We start from the raw sequence: 15,968 nt of genomic DNA on the forward strand, positions 1-15,968 counted from the left end.
GGACGTGGGCCTCACTACAGTCCAGGGATCGGCATGCGCGTATATGTTCTACCATGCGTCTAGTCAAAACAATTCAACAAGAAACATTTTAATGGATTGAACCAGGCAGCTGCATTGTGCTGTCCTGCAAAGCACTAATGGAAATGCCAATAAGTCGCAAAGCAAAATAGACTAAATCATAATTTCGTTTGGAGCCATCCTATGCGCCTTCGCCCAATCAGTGAACAGGTACGTCATTTCACCAAAATTACTGGGGTAGCGGAAGTGACATCAGATGACCCTTGACCTCTGATGCCATCACAGGAAGTGATGTAATTTGACCCTACCCCCGAAGTGACATCAAGGGAAGTGATTGAACACGACCTTTCACCCCTTGATTAAACAGTTAATATCAGTGTGTATAGGTCCACCTTAACAAATTACTGTGAATGCAAGCAGACGTCCAAGGTCAAATGATAATGTGTGCTTATATAGCACAAATATACATACAATATCACCCAACCTGTGTTGGTACTCATTTATCAACCTCAGAAGGATGAATGGTTGAGTTGGCCTTGTCAGGATTTGAACCTGCAACCAGCGAGCTCAGCACACTGCGCTATTTTACCAGCTACAGCCATCTCACCGGCTATTTTAAAATGAGCAATTACATGTTTGAAAGTCCTCAAAGTCAGAAAGCAAATTACACTCTAGTGGATACCGTTAAATTGGTAACTTTCATCTGCAGGTCTGGTGCAAAGTTGGCCACATGTCAAGCCTGTGTGGATCTAATTTTCAGGCACCAGAGAATGGAAAAACACATACCATTGGGAGGGTACATAACTGTGTATTAAAGGATTTAGAGTAGCGCAGGTAAAGCAGGGCACTCACACAGCATCCTGTACTCTGGACACTCGTTACCTCGTACATGCAAACAAACATCCTGAACAGCATGCCATGGAGATAGGACAGATAGCCACCTTACAACAAAGCATTAATTGGGGCCCAATGAAATCAAGGGCCACTTTATATGCTATGGTCAAACATTTCTGCACTGTACACAAGGTTTTAGGCACAAGGATTTTGTCAAGTGACCGAGGACACTGAGATGGAATGTCTTGTGATGATCGTAACAGAGACAATGGCAGAAAAATGTTAAGTTACTCACCGCAGTGATTAACGTACTCCGCCCCCTTTCCTCCAATCTGCATGGGCGTCCCTTCAAGGGACGGGAGACGGAACCTTTTTTACCAGAAAAAAAATCTTCTTCCCCTTTAAATTTAGAGGCGTGCAGGGGTGCGGCACAGGCAGCATGCGCTGCCCTGACTCCGCCCTCTGGCGTCACATCTCAGTCCCCATTGACGAGTCGACAATAGATTTAACATTGCCTAATGACACCAGTATTATTAGGTGGGGAGGACGGTGGGACGTATGGAGGAAAGGGGACAAAGGACTAAGAGTATGTTAGTCACGAGACCACCAGGGGGGCGCAGGCTACATGGAAGCCCGAGAGATCATCTCCCTGCGAACCTCTGGCGAATGGCGAATTCCTGAAGTCTGCCCAGCCTGCAGGCTGCTGAAATTTGACATCTGTGTGGTGGAAAGGGTCGGGTACCACCGGACTGAGTTCTGGCCGAAATCGGACTGATACACCCAAAAAACGTCGCTGGCAAAGTTGCCCCCTCTCCCCTGTCGTGAAGGCCCTCTTAAGAAGAGTGCAGTGCTTACGCAGAGACGCCGGTGGGTGCCCAAAGCCGGAGCGGAGCACCCGGGAGGAGCTGAGAGCAGAGGGGCGTGGGGCCTAGCGAGAGTGGAAGGCTGGTGGCACTGGTAAACCCTGCGAGCAAAGCCAAGGGGCAACCGTGCGGAACCAGCGGTTGCACTCCTTCCCCGGGGAGCGTAGGCCCGTGGCTAGGCTGACATTGCGTCTCTGATCAGGACTTTGGTAAGCCGGTCGCAGCCCGGGACGGCCAACGCACCAGCAGGTGCCCCGGAAAAGTCACCGGCAGCAGAAATCACTGAGGCGGTGCCGGTGGGGGGCTGGGCCACCGCTCGCACCATTGAGCTCTGGAGAGCCGAGCACACACACCGCCAGAGGGGTGGGCGCAGCCCTCCCCTGGATTGGCACTCTTGCATTGGAGCCCCCCCCATAACCCCTGAACGGGAGACGAATGAGGCCGTAGGCACAACGGCATCCATACCAACTCCCCCTGCACAGAGACAGTGCTGACCAAGCTTCATAGCGAGGACTGGCGGAACAACCGTTCAATCACAGCTCCAGCACTTCAGCAGAGAAGACAGCCAATGCCACGGGGGCCACGCTCTGCGATCTGCTGAGCCCCGGAGCTCGACTGGTGGCGAATCGGAAGGCCCGGCCAATCCGACGTGCACCTACTCGGTGTCGACGAACTAAGAGGGTTCCTCCTGGCTCCATCAGGCGCAGTTGCCAGGTAAGGAGAGCGGGTGGGCCAGAGAAGGCTCCTTGTCCGGTGGGCGCCTGCAGTAAACCAAATGGAGATGTGAGGAGTCACTGTCCTGCTGCTTCCTTTCCCTGCTCAGCGATACGCTGGCATCCTGAAGGGAGCCCCAGATCAGGCAGCAAAAACTGAGTGGCAGCTCTCCCCTGTGCCTACCACCCGGGCGATTGAGACTAAAAGCTGTGCTCAGGGCTGCAGTGGAGGGATGGTGGTGTAGTGGCGGCAAATTAACAGCACAACTGGAAAGTCATAGTACGGTGAGACCTGCTCACCCGCAAGACCTGTTAAGCGCTAGAGCCATCTCCCTTCCCCGGGAAGGAGGGGAACCATATCGCACACACCCGCTCCAAAGCCAAATACTGCACTACTCCTTTTTTGGCCTAAAACCAAAGAGCAGCAGCACAAGCCTAAGGAAGCACAAGAGGCATAAACTCGTCCAAGGCCGTGACCGCACAGAGGCACTGAATGAAACAAACAGTCCACCGTCGGAATGAGCGTTATGCCTTATGAACTGTAGCAGAAACTTGGGTACGTGGCTGACATCAAAATTGTATTGTAGCTGCGCCTGGTGGCGGGGGTAGCCCCACACTTACGGCCTCTCTCAATTGCGTTTGGTGTGTGTGGACTCGGCGCAGATGCAACGAAGAGTTGATACTGAGATACATACACCCGCTGAGCTCCTCTCAACCAAACATTAAGAGATACGCTGGACTGCGGCGCTCCCCTGAGGCTGCCCGGACCATCTCGGCTGGCTTACCCCTAGCGGCTGACGGTGCCCGTCCGCGGCGTCACTGCGAGGAGAGAGCAGACACAGAGACCCGGCGAACCCCAGCATCACCCTACTGAGCGGCTCACGGATTGTACTGAAGGAAGCCCGCGGCAGCGTCTATGAAGGTGGCAGCTCCATAAAGGTACGGCGCACGCTGCATGGGTCCAATGTCTCCCGCTAAGACATTAACGCTGCTGGCAACCAATCATGCATTCCCCAGCCAGCCCACGCACCAGCCTGCCAACTAGTTCACTGGGCTGCAATCATGTACCTCCCCAGGGCACAGCTGGGGAGGCACTCATCTAAGCCTAAAGACAGTAGCAGGGAGGGAGGCCCAATAGCAAGCGCTGGTCTGGAGTGGGCCTGACTGGGGCGAGGAGGAGTGGGGCGGAGGACTAGCGGACGCTCCTCCGGGGCCCACTGGACGCCGGGAAGATAAAGGGGATTTAAAGGACAATCCTCCTCAGGGGGGAAATCGCATCAATAGCAGCAACCCCATATGATAGAAGTGGGGGGTAGAGGCCACAGCCGAACATGGATGCACTGGGGGCTTGCGCTGCACTGTACACATTCCCAGTAGTGGGGACACACGGCCAGCCAATACCCGCCCCAGCAGCAGCAACACATGGGCGGTGGGCACAAAAGAGGAGTTATCCGTGATTAGTCTAGATGCCTGGTGCCAGGACGAAAAGTGCACCCCCAAAGGCGAAAAGGTCCCCCCAAATCCAGGAGAACCATCTGGTCAAGTGCTGGGGTCGACAACAACCACAGGACCTAAACACACTGTCGCTGCCACAACGCTCTGCAGAGACAATGTCGGATACAGCCTCTAGCGCCACAGACCTGAATAAGGAGGATCTGTTGACCTGCTTGAAGGGCATGGAGTTAAGAATGACGAATGCATTCGAGACCCAAATAGGGCAACTATGAGACGACCTTAAAACTTCATTACAGGAAGTGCGTAAGGAGATCAATGAGCTGGGTGAGAGAGTGGACACAACGGAGAATGGCCTCTCCATCCTATCAGAAGAAGCTAAACAAGCCATCCAGTTGTTGGACCAGATAGCGGTAGCTACAAATAATCTCGAGCTGCAAGTGAAGGATCTTGAAAACAGGTCTCGCCGATCCAACATTCGAGTTAAGGGCCTACCAGAATCGGTTCCAGATGAAGATCTGCGAGACACATTGCAGCAGACCTTCGGTAGCCTGCTACTAGACGTTAAGCCGGAAGCAATAGAGATTGATAGGATCCATCGAGTTTGGCCCTGCAGACTGGAACCAGGAGCTTGCCCTAGGGACGTGCTGGTGGCACTAACATCCTATGCCATAAAAGAAAGGGTTCTGAAATCAGCTAGAGCCACCACAGATCTGACAATGGGAGTTCGATCCAGCTTTTCCAGGATCTGGCACTCTCTACCCTGCATAAGCGGCACCTGATGCGCCCTGTGATGAGAATTCTGCGGGATAAGCAAATCCCCTATGGATGGTCGCATCCGTTTGGCCTCACATTCAGTTGGGAGGGTAGACAGAAGAAAATCAGTACCTGCGAAGAGGGCCTCGAGCTGCTGGGAGTGGAAGAGAACCAAAGCAGAGAGGAGAGTGGTCGGATTCAAAACAAACAGCAGACCGGGGCCAACGCATGGGAATGGACTAGATCTTGCAGGAGCAGACCTAGGAGAGAGCCGCATCTTAGAGGTCCAGCTAACACCTCGCCACGTCAGGAAGCTTAAGGTTGATAACCCGGAAAGCCCTGGGGTCTATGACTAAAGACGCCTACGGTAACATCCTAAAACAAAAACATATGTATTTACAGGCCTGCAGAGGCGGAACAGGGAGGTGCCGAACCTTGGAATCCAATCAGAGACAGGGATCTCTGAGACCGCTCGGGAGTAAAGCTCTATATAGTGACCCTAAGCCCCAGTTTTTCAGAAGGGGGGATTATGGGTAATCCTGGTCACAAGGGCCACATGGGGGGCAGTTTGGGGGTGTAGAGAAGCAAAACACAGTGTAAATAGCGGCAGTATGAACCAGAATAGATTAAAAATGCAAAGAGCAGGGACAGGCGTCATTGAGGTGAAGGGGGAGCGGGCCACAGAGAGAGGGGAACCCCCATAAGGGAAGGATGGCAGACTCTAATGTAATCTCTACGAACGTACAGGGGCTACATTCCCTGACAAAGAGGAGAGCCATACTGGAAAGGATGAGGGCCATGAAGGCGTCTATCGGGATCCAGCAGGAGACCCATCTCCTCCCGAAAGATGAGAGGAGGATGTCCCACCAAGCTTTCCCACAGCAGTTTTACACCTCCAGCGGGGAAAAGAAGAGAGGAGTGGCTATCCTGATAGGACTGGACTTCAGAGTTCAAGAAGCTACAACTTCGAAAAGATAGTGGGGGAAGATACCTCGGGGTTAAGGGGAGAATAAAGGGCTGCCTGTATACGATCCTAGCGATGTATGCCCCCAATGAGCGGCAGGATGTATTCCTCTCAAACCTATTAAACCAGTTGGGCAGCTGATAATAGGCGGGGACTTTAACTGCGTCATGGACCCGGCGCTAGATAAAACCCTTCCCCGCACAGTGTTGGACCAAAAGAATAGGCAGGCACTGGGGCGTCTCTTCAGAGAACTAGGGGTCATAGAGACGTGGCGATTTTTTCATGAGAAAACCAGGGAGTACACCCACTACTCGGTGGTTCATTTGGGCTATTCCAGGATCGATATGATCCTAGTATCGGCTATGCTAATTCCCCAAATAAAGTTAGTAGAAATAGGAGTGGAATACTGTTCGGACCACGCTCCTGTCATGGTGGGGGTGGACTTCGGAGAGGGAGTGCGGAAACAAAAGTCACCTTGGAGACTAAATGAACTCCTCCTGAAGGATACAGCGCTACGGGCCCATATAGAGAGCACCATCAATAATTACTTTAAAGAAAATGACAACGGGGAAGTGAGCTGGGGGGGGAATATGGGATGCGGGGAAGGCAGTGATTAGGGGGAGCCCATATCCCAGGCGACAACGTACTATAGGAACAGGTTCCTCATAACACAACAACTAGAGAGAGAGGTAAAGAATGCCGAAGTTCAACATAAGGCCTGGCAAACAAGGAAGTCCCTGCGCAAACTCAGGAAAATCTGAGCCCAGCTCGAGAACCACATGGCAGAGCGAGTGGCCCAGACACTATTCAATGCATGGGGGCAAGGCAAACAGATTTCTGGCCGCTAAGTTGAGGAAAAGGAAGGCCCAAAATTACATTACGCAACTGTACGATAAGCACAGCATCCCCCACACAGCGGAAGACAAAAAGATGGAAATAATATTGAAATTCCATGAAGACCTCCTGTGTAGAAAGAACCTGGACAGAGCGAAACAATATTCCTACATTCACTCAACTATCCGGCCACGAATCACGGAGCAGGAAAGGGGAGACCTGGGAAGCCCAATCACAGCACAGGAGATCAGTGATGCAATTACAGCACTTCCGACGAGGAAAGCTCCCGGTCCGGACGGCTTCAGCAATGGCTTCTACAAAACATTTTGCATGCAACTTCTGGCCCCATTGACCAAGCTCTACAACACAATCAGGGAAGAGGGTCGAGTGACGCCAGACATGGGGCGATCCACAACCATACTGCTATTAAAACCAGGAAAAGACCCCCGGGAGTGCTCCAGCTATCGGCCAATCGCATTGCTAAATACCGATGCGAAAATATACTCTAAAAGCTTGGCAACGAGACTGATGAGGATTCTTCCGAGCATGATCCACGAAGATCAGGCAGGTTTCATTGCAGGTAGACTTAAACAGGACAATGTAAGAAGAGCAACAGATGTAATAGATGTAGGGAGAAGGACGCAACAAGCAATTGCGGTGGCCGCCCTGGACGCAAAACGAGCATTCAACAGTATGGATTGGAGCTATCTGGAAATGGTGATGGAGGCCTTCAGATGTGGACAGGAATACATAAATATGGTGCTAGCTAACTACCAAACTCCGGCAACAAGCTTCATGATCAATGGCTAAAGCACAAAATACATCAATATCCGCAGAGGCACGCGACAAGGGTGTCCACTCTCCCCGTTGATATTCGCGATGGCAATGGAGCCATTTGCCACGCGGGTTAGGCAGGATGAGGAAATCAGCGGCCTGAAATTTGGTCAGAAAACGCACAAAATTGCGCTATACGCCGATGACATTATGGTTTTTATGAAAGACCCAGAAGTAACAATGCCCCGAGCAATGTCACAACTACAGGAATTTAGGGAGGTTTCAGGATTCGCCATCAATCTTTCGAAATCCAAAGCAATGAACATTACGGAGAAGAGAGAGGTGATTGAGCACTTGGAGAAGGCCTTCCAGGTGCCGGGGGTGAAGGACTCAATGGAGTATCTGGGGATTCACCTAACGAGCTACCCGCATAAACTATACAAAACGAACATACCCCCCTATGGAAACAGATGCAGGACGACATGCTCAGGTGGGAGAGCCAGGAACTGTTGTGGTTTGCCCGAATCACGGCAGTAAAAAATGACTATCCTCCCCCGTATTCTCTATGTGGTGGGAGCTATTCCTCAGGCCAAAATCAAAGAACTGCAAAACGCGATATCAAAATTCATTTGGCAAGGGAAGAAGCCCAGGGTCCAGAAACACATGACCCGCCCACCACTGCTCGGAGGCCTGGGAGTGCCGGATGTAAAAGGCTACATATTGGCAGCCCAGCTAGCCCCAATGTTACAGTGGGCTAACCCCGACAACCATAAAGGCTGGTGCCAGATGGAGCAAGCGGCCACAGCGACACCTCTTACAGCACTAATATACTTGAAAACAAGGGACAGAGAGAAAGGAGGCCTTCTTCTGGACCAACGAGGTGGTCCCTGCTTAATTGGGACACAACCAGGAAAAGGAAGGGAATCCCACGAGGGCCAGGCACTAACTCTCCGTTAATGTACAACCCGGATTTCTCACCGGGCCTCCAGAAAAGGTTCTGGGATGGGTGGACAGGAGCCGAAAAAATTGACCCTACAAGATTTATACATTAACGGCACCCCAGTGTGCTTCACAGAATGCCACCAGAAATTTGGCCTAGAGCAAAATGAGCGATTCAGATACATACAGGTCAGGCACTGGATAACTCACCCAACAGTGAAACAGGCGGGCACAAGGACACCAACAGGCCTGGAACTGACCTTACGGGAAGGGCAGACAACGAAAGGAGTGACTAGACTTTACAGACTACTCTCTAGGGCCAAAGCGGAGGAGGTGCTTCAGTACCAAGAGCGTTGGGGCAAAGACTTGAGGGATAAAAAAGAAAACACTCGGAGGCTGAAAGACAAAAGTCAACCTGAAGATTATACAACAGGTGACGTGCATTACGCTACCAGACTATAAAGACTCAACAAGGGGTAAAGTACTTGTTTAGCTGTTTCGATGTCATTTGCCTTTGATTAATAAATAAAGTTGTTTAAAAATTTTTTTTTTTTTAAAAAAAGTGTCTGTTAGTCACTAGGGTGAGTAACTTATAATTACTCTTACGTCCCGTCCCCTTTCCATATTGCATGGGCGATTACAACTGAATGTAGCCCCAGGATGGAGAGGAGACCCTCCTTAAGCAAATAGGTTAGTGAGAACCGCCTGTCCGAAAGCTGCATCAGATCTAGAGCCGGCATCCAAACAGTAATGCTTGCAGAAAGCCAAGGGAGTGGCCCAAGTGGCCACACTGCTTATGACTTGCCAAGGGACATGGCGCTGGAATGCGATGGCCGTTGCCTTGGCCCTGACAGCGTGGGAGTGCATGTTGGCCGGAAGCGGCTTGTGCTGGCCCTCATACGCTTCTTTGATGGCCGAGACCATCCATCGGGATATGGAGGCCTTGGAGGTCTGACAGCCTGGTCTTGAGCCTCCGAAAGTGACAAACAGGGCGTCCGATTTGCGGTAGCCCTTGGTCCTGTCCAAGTAGAATTTCAGGGCACGCCCGACATCCATGCAGTGCAGCACTCTCTGTGCTTCGTCCTTAGGATCGACAAAGAACGTAGGAAGGACTATTTCCTCGTTCAAGTGGCAAGAAGACATCACCATGGGCAGAAATGCTGGGTGTGTCTGCAGGACTGCTTTGTCCCTGTGAAAGGTAGCATATGGTTCCAAGGCGACCAGCGCCTGGAATTCGCTGTCTCTACGAGCTCAGGTGAGGCCTGCTAGTAAGGCCATCCTGATGGCGAGCAGCCTAGTGTCCGCGGACGCCGTTGGCTCAAACGGTTTGTGCGCGAGGGCGCCCAAGACCATGTTATGATCCCACACGGGGGGCGGCCTCTTGATGGGCGGTAGAGCCTTGCAAGCCCCGTCAAATGTTTGACGATAGGATTGGAGGAGAAGGTCCCCTCTTCCGAGTTCCGGGACGAGCCCCGATGGCTGCGAGGTATGTACGGCAGGTGTCCACCTGCACACCAGAGTGGGCGAGGTGTGCAGAGAAGGAGAGCATGTCGTCCAAAGTACACGCCAGTGGATCGATTTCCTTGGAGTCTGCCCAGTGGCAGAACCTGGTCCATTTACTTTTATACTGCGCCCTGGTAGCCTTGCTCCTTGCGCCCTGTAAGATTTCCAGATTATCCTGGGAGAAGCTGAGGTGCAGCAGCGTTACCTGCTCAGGCACCATGCTGTGAGGGCTAGTTTGAGGCGCGGGGTGGACGACCTTGCCCCCCCTGCTGCGCCAGAAGATGTGCTGGGCCTGTCGGAAGGTGAATCGGAGGGAATCTCCGAGAGGCGGAGCATTTCTGAAAACCATAGCCTGGCCGGCCACCATGGAACTATTAGAATGATGTTGAGCTGGCAAGACTCCTTGATCTTGCAAATCACTCTGAATCAGTAGAGTGGGCGGGAAGGCGTAAGCCATCATGCCATTCCACTGAAGCTGAAATGTGTCACCCAGGGAGCCAGGGCCCTGTCCCTGCCAGGAGGCGAACTGAGGACACTTCTTGTTGTGGCAGGTGGCAAAGAGATCCACCTGGGGAGTACCCCACCTGTTGAAGATCTCCTGAATGATGTTGTTTCTGCCACTCGTAATTGTCCGCCTCCAAGTTGGACTCCCCGGGAAGGTGGCCTACCATGAGGTAAATGTCGTTTTCCAGGGCCCACTCCCACATGCTGATTGCCAGTCTGCACAGAGGAACGGATCTGGTGCCTCCCTGCTTGTTGACGTAGTACATGCTGGTTGAGTTGTCTGTCTGGATGAGGACAACCTTGCTCCTGAGAAGTGGTATGAATGCTCCGAGCGCTAGCCAGATGGTGTTCAGCCCAAACCAACTGATGTGGTATTCCTGCTCCTGTCGAGTCCAGGTGCCGTGGACCGAGAGATCGCCCAGGGTGGCTCCCCAGCCCTCGAGCAAGGAGTCTGTGGTGATGGTTGCCTGCGGGGTGCGCGGCCGAAAGGGCCTGCCCGTCCATAGGTTGCAGTCCCTGGATCTGGACCAGCAGGTTAGGGCCGGGTGGAGGGATGGAGGAACGTTGATCATCTCGGATTGAGAGCCCCGATCCTGGTTCCACGAGGCCGCGAAGTGCAGCTGAATCCTTCTCATCCTCAATATTGTGTGTGGGACAGTTAATAGGACCGCCGCCAAGAGACCCAGGGAGCACGTGTCCCAGATGAGGGCCAAAAATGTCAGATTTCGTGGGCTGCAGCTGCGACTTCTTGAGATTGAGCAAAAGGCCAGATCGTGCAGTGTGTTCATAAGGGCATGGGAAGAGTGGCGGACCACTTCCGGAGATGTAGCCCTGCCGAGCCAGTCATCGAGGTATGGGTAGATGTGGAGGCCCTGCGCTCTGAGGAGGGCAGCCAACGTATTCATGAGCCTGGTAAAGACTCTGGGGGTCGAGTTGAAGCCAAAAGGGAGGACCTTGTATTGGAAATGGTAGCCCATGATCCTGAACTGGACGAAAGAACGATGGGGCGGCCAAATCGGGACATGTAGGTACACGTCCTTCATATCCAGGTAGCACATCCAGTCTCCGTTGCACAATGTCTCCGCTATAAAAGCTGGCGTAACCATCTGGAATTTTTGTAGAGGCAAGGAGAGGTTGAGGTTGGAAAGGTCCAGCACAACTCTCAGGCTCGCCTGGTTCTTCTGAATGGCCAAAATCCTGGAGTACAAGCCCATGCCTCGCTGGGAAGCTGGGACTTCCTCCACTGCCTGGCTCTCTACGAGTGACCGGATCTCGGCCAGAAGAGTTGCTGTCCCAACCTGAGGGAGTGGAGGGGAGGAGGGAGGAGAGGCTAGGATGGGTAGGCGGTACCCAGTGTATACTACGGAGAGGATCCAGGGGTCCGCAAAATTCCGGCAGCAGAAATGTGCATTGAGAACAAGCCTGCCCCCCACTGGAGACAGGTGGACCTGAAGGGGCGTGTCATGCCTTCTTTCCCTCGGAGGCTGTCGCAGAGTAGGGGGGACTGGAAAAGAGCCCTTACTCCCCCACCTCCCCACCTTTTGTTGCTTGCGCCGGTTTTGAGACGGCGAGCGGTCCGGCTGCGTAGATCTCCATTCCTGGAAGCCGCGGAAGCCTCCATAAGTACGCCCCCTGTCGGAGCACTGCTGTGACTGGGTGTACGACTTGGGTGCGGTCTTTTTCAAGATGGATAAAGACTTGGCCGTTTGTGAGCTGTTTTACTTTTTGTCCAGCTCTTCGTCCGTGGTGGAGTGGAAAAGGTCACCCCCCCCCTCGAAAGCTAGATCTAATATGCGTTCCTGGATGTCCAGGTTTAATTTCATTGCCCGGAGCCAGACTGTCCTTCTCTTGTCCATGACGATACAGATGGCACAGGTAGAGGTGTCAATATGGGCCACGGTGGATTCCATGAGGTCCTGAGCCACCAGCTTGGCCTCAGCCAGTCCCGCCTTAAAATGTGATTGGCTCTGTGTAGGGAGTTCCGGGAGGAAGTCCGCAATTTCCTGCCATATCCTTTGGTTAGCCGTGGCCAGCATGGCATCAGCGTTGGCCTGACAAACATGCAAGGACGTGTTGGAATACAGTTTCTTCCCATACGCCTCCAAGATCTTCTCCTCCTTGCCTAGTAGCGTCGCTGCTGTGGAGGTTGATGACGACTGAGGCTTGTAGTATAGTGATGCTGCAGCGATCACTGAGGAATGTGGCTGAGGATGGGCAGATAGCCAGAGTGTATCCCCCCTGCTTCTGCCTGTACTTGGCGTCCAGGTATCGATTGACTGGCTGGACCGAGTCGGGCTTTAGCCAACCCTTCTTAGCCAGGGAGACTACATCGGTTTAAAGTGAAATCCCCGTTTTGGCACAGGGGCGATGAGTGATGACTTCAGCCAGAACCCCTGCTGCTGGCTGTTCAGCCTCAGGTTGGGGTAGGCCCAGATACTCTGCCAGCCCTGCAAGGCGTTCGTGGAAGGCCCTGGCTCTGGATGGCGTGTCCGGATCCTCCTCCTCATCCATATCCTGTGGAGCAGGAGGATCCTGTGGAGGTGGAGGAGTAGCTGAAGACGGAGGCTGGGGTACAGTGACTGCGGCCAGAGGCTGAGGAGGAGGCGGAGGCTGGTACGGAACCACCTGAGGAATCGACTGTGGAGGAGGCAGCGGCTGCACCGGGTCCGGGGGTGCTGGCGGAGGAGCTTGTGGTGCCTGTAGCATCGTAGGGAGGACCTCCCTGATGGCGTCCTTGAGGATAACCCCCATCCGCGGTGACTTCATGAGCCCGATGAACCTCTCATAGAACCTCTCTTCACTGACCGGAGAGGTGATAGGGGGTACTGACAGGCTAGCCAGGAGCTGCTGGCGCCTCTGCATACCCTGCCATATGGACACAGCGGGAAACTGCCCTGCGCATAAGAAGGATAGGCTGTAGGCCACGTACCTGGTTGAGTCCAGTCCCACCATGACACTCGTTCTTCGCCAAACTCCTGGAATGGCGTCGGACAGGTGCCTCTATCTGGCCATCTTGTCGAACTGCCTGCCACATGCCTGCGACGTGTTGCTCGGCTCGCTGGGCCCAGCCTCCTCCAAGACTCTTGCGTGTGGATCACGAGGCCTACCCTGCTCCTAGGGCCTAGACCCAGTAGGTGCAACACCCTCGACCCGGGGGTCGGTAGAGCTGCGTTTAGGCGCCCCCTCGGATGCATTGTCGGTACTAGGGCATAGCCCCTCTGCCATATTGCCGGTAAAAGGGATGAAAATCTGGTACAAGAACTTTCCGGTCCCTCAACACTGCCACTGGGAGCATCCAAGGATCCCTCTGCCCCAAGGACGGTAGCTGCAGCAGCCTCGGTGCACGTGCTGGTACAAGGACCTGAACGATCCCTCCCGCACGGGAGAATCGTTGGGAAGGAGTCTCCTTTGCGGGGTGCGATGGAGAATAGCGGCCCTACCTTGGGCCCGGCTCAGTGTTTCACGAAGTTCTTGAGGTCCTCTGGAGGAGACTTCTGGAAGAACTCCCCCCCCCCCACCACTTGGCTAGTCTGTTCTTCAGCGATTCCGACGATGACAGCGAGCCACACACTGTACAAGTTTGCCAACCGTGCAACGTAGGTAGAGGGCGTGGGGGGTCTACATTTGGGAAGAGCCCGTTGCAGGATGGACATATGCTGAACCCTGTGGAAGTCGACATGCGCCGGGGAGGAGCGTAACGTCCGAGGACCGAGTACCTGAATGATAAAAAGACAAAGAAGAAGTATCCGCACGTGGAATTACATGGCCGAAGCCAAACCCAGGAGCGCTGGTGAATTCGGCCTGTTTCCGCCGATGCCGAAAAGGGGACTGAGGGGTGGCACTGGAGAAGGTTTTTTTCTGGTGAAAAAGGTTCCGTCTCCAATTGTGGAACCCCCAGTTTTTGTTAGGATGCCTCAACAAGAAAGCCAGCCACTTCAGAAACAGAGCCACATTTCGCTGGCCACAGCCCAGAAGTTTCAATTAAAAAAAAAGAAAAAAACGAAAAAAAACGTTATTTTAGAGGTAGCAAGGGAGACCACAGGGGTAGCAAGTGAGACCTCCGGGGTAGCAAGGGAGACCTCAAAATGACGTCCCTGTCAGTAAACCGGGATATAGTGATGGATGAGATTAAACCCCCGTTACATTTTCAAAGTTGCTCAATAAAATAAAGTAGAAGAGAAACCTGATACTAAAAATGAAGGAGGTGTGGAGGTAAGCTTAGACCGGAGTGGCTGTGCACTGAACGACTGCTCACTTGAATGACAGGTATATGGCAATAGAACTTATCTTTACCTCAAAATCTATATAGTACTGGGTCCATGCACTGGAGTGAAATACTGGGAAGGAGTTCTGTAGGAACTAGGTTCAGAGGCTACAATTTGGAAAACCACAGGAAACCTCTCAAGACTACCTCTTTCAGACTCACAGAGTACACCCCCCCCACCCTTTCAACAGGGACAGAGACCCACATCGCATCATCCACACAGTGGACATGTGCCTCCTAATCCTCGTAGACCGCTTGGCTGCCACATACATGGTTGAGGCATGCAATAGTGATCAACAGTAGTACTAGATGACTTGCTGTCACAAGACAAATTATAGGAGAACTCAAAAAGATGAGCCAAAAACCAAGAAAGAAGACAGCCCAAAACACCCATGATGAAAAGTTAAAAAATTATAATATCCACGAAATCAAAAGAGGCAGATTGATAATATCCACGAAATCAAAAGAGGCAGATTCCTTAGAATGAAATGCAATGACAGCAGTGCGTAGACAGTAGAGGTAAGACATTTTGTGACATGCAGAAAGCTATGTCAGTAGAGTGGGCATGGTGAAATCCACAAAGTGAGAGAAGACTCGAGGTAGAAAAAAAAGTTGAGTGAACGGCACACTAACGCAGTTTAGAAAGAATAGGGAGAAGAGAAATAAGACTATAGGTTTGACGGAAGAGAGGGGTATTTAATTACAGGCAGAGAAGTTATTTGCTTAAAAGAAAAAACGGAAGAGAGGAATTAGGAGTTCAGAAAAGAGAAAATGAGGATACACTAAAGAAATGAGCGAAGACGGCAAAGGGCCAAGGGGGACAGCAGCTGTGTTAGCAGCTTGAGCAAAAGGTGGAGAAAACCCTGGGAAACGGAAGTGAAGCAGGAGAAAGAGAAAAGGATTTGAGGAAAAGTAGTAGGAGGAGAGTAAAAAGAAGGGGAAGGCACGAGTGCAGGTAGTTGTTTTTGTAGGCAACATTTAATGCAAAATCAGAGGCAGAGAGTGAAGGATTCAGAAGGAGTTAGATGAACTAAAAGTTAATTAAGGAGGATGCATAGGAGACGAGTATGAGTGCAAAAGGGTAAAAGTGATGCCACTTAATTACCAGAATTTTCCCGCACCCCAAGCTCAGATTTTAAAAGCAGCAAATGTGCAGCTGTATGTGTTACAAGATGTAATGCCCAATGGGTATGTAGGCGATCTTAAATCGGTATCAGGTAATAAAATTGCGGCAAAAATGTTGCAGTAAAAAAAAAAAATGCAGTGAAAATGCTGTGGTTTGACCAAGTATAGGTGTACCCCATTATACCATTTAAGGGGAGAGGGGTTGCGGGTGTCCCCCGCACCCCTTAAATGGTATAATGGGTCCGGGGTTGCGGGGGTGTCCCCTGCATCATTTACATGAGTATGGCGCTGTGAAATTAACAAAATTGCGCACACAGTGACATGTTGTACCTCTGAGTAAAATACAAGTCATTCACACAACAGATGAACAAATTACTTACCCCTGGTAATGTTCGTTCTGATGGATGTTTTTCTCTCATGGATTC

General features: G+C 52.1%; 1 protein-coding gene across 1 annotated transcript in view; it reads right to left on the minus strand.

Moving 5' to 3' along the window:
• The window catches only part of ARHGAP6 (Rho GTPase activating protein 6), a 2,190,479-nt gene that overhangs the window by 2,107,973 nt on the left and 66,538 nt on the right, over positions 1 to 15,968 (minus strand). The gene's annotated exons all lie outside the window — the stretch shown is intronic.

Source organism: Ambystoma mexicanum, chromosome 7q (genome assembly GCF_040938575.1).
Source record: "Ambystoma mexicanum isolate Mex_15411 chromosome 7q, UKY_AmexF1_1, whole genome shotgun sequence".
In the NCBI taxonomy this organism is placed as follows: Eukaryota; Metazoa; Chordata; class Amphibia; order Caudata; family Ambystomatidae; genus Ambystoma; species Ambystoma mexicanum.